This window comes from Emiliania huxleyi, assembly GCF_000372725.1.
Source record: "Emiliania huxleyi CCMP1516 unplaced genomic scaffold EMIHUscaffold_72, whole genome shotgun sequence".
Lineage (NCBI taxonomy): Eukaryota > Haptophyta > Isochrysidales > Noelaerhabdaceae > Emiliania > Emiliania huxleyi.
In genome coordinates, this window is record NW_005196603.1 from 1 (window position 1) to 1,157 (window position 1,157).

The window sequence follows — 1,157 nt, forward strand, 5'->3', positions numbered from 1 at the left end:
GCCGCCCCGCGGGAGACAAGAGAGGAGCCCCCACAACCAGGTGTATTCTTTTTTTGCTTGGGCGGACCTGATGCCGGGGTAGGTAGGGTAGGTCTGGGCCCTCCCGTCGGGTTTTTCCCTCTCTTCAAGCTGGAATTTTAAAAAAGAAATTTTCCGCGGAAATCACGATGTCAACCCTCCCCAAATGGGTGATCTGATGCTTGTAGGGCTTGAGAGTGGCCTGCCATGTCACAAGAAGGACTGTGGTTGCAGGAGAGTACCACCAACCATCACTCTAGTTGTGAGTGAGTGAGTATTCTTGATACGAAACCACGACGACACACACCAGTCGACTCGCATCGGTTGCCTCCATGAACGGCGGAGCTATTCTCGCGCCCACACCACACCTGGCTCCAACGTGGACACGCCCATAGCTGGGGACACTACTAGGTCACGCATGGCATCACAGAAGTTTTATCTCTGGGCCCCGAAAGGCATCTCTAGCAGTGTCGTTACACATGCCCCCTCCCCTCCTGGGCGCATGCGCCTCACGTCTCGCCAGAGCATAAGCCCTTGGCGTGTGGCGAGACGAGTTTTTCGCCATCGCCACACACACTCTCACACTCACTCACTCTAGTTGGTATAGTACCCCACCTTCACCCTTCTGATTTCTTTTTTAGTTTCCCATAAGTAAGTAAGGTAGGTAGGTAGGTAGGTAGGTAGGGGCACCGCAGGGGCCGGCCAGGTTTTTGCAGAATTTCTCAGCAAGAAAAAGAATTTTACAACAAAACTCCCTCGCACAACACTGGGCACAGGACTGGGCACGGGACTGGCTCGCACTGGCACTAACACAGGTACACCACGGGAGCCGCCTAAGCGACTCCTGCGAGGGTGGCGAGGCACTTAGCTCCGTGCACCCGCCCACCCCCGCCACAGGCAAGCTCATTCACGACCTGCTCTGCGATGGCCGTGTGAAGAACGACTGAGATGCGCTGCTTCTGCAGCCCCAGCCAGCTCTTGGTGGTCCAAGTCACCTCATCGAGGTACTGGGCCCGCGTCAGCTTGTTCTGTAGCACGTCCGCCGCTCTCCGGAGGATCTCACGGACCCCCTTTCCGAACCCGCCGAACGATTCGAACAGCAGCAGCTGCACTTCGACGCCCTTGTCTTCCCGGCGAGC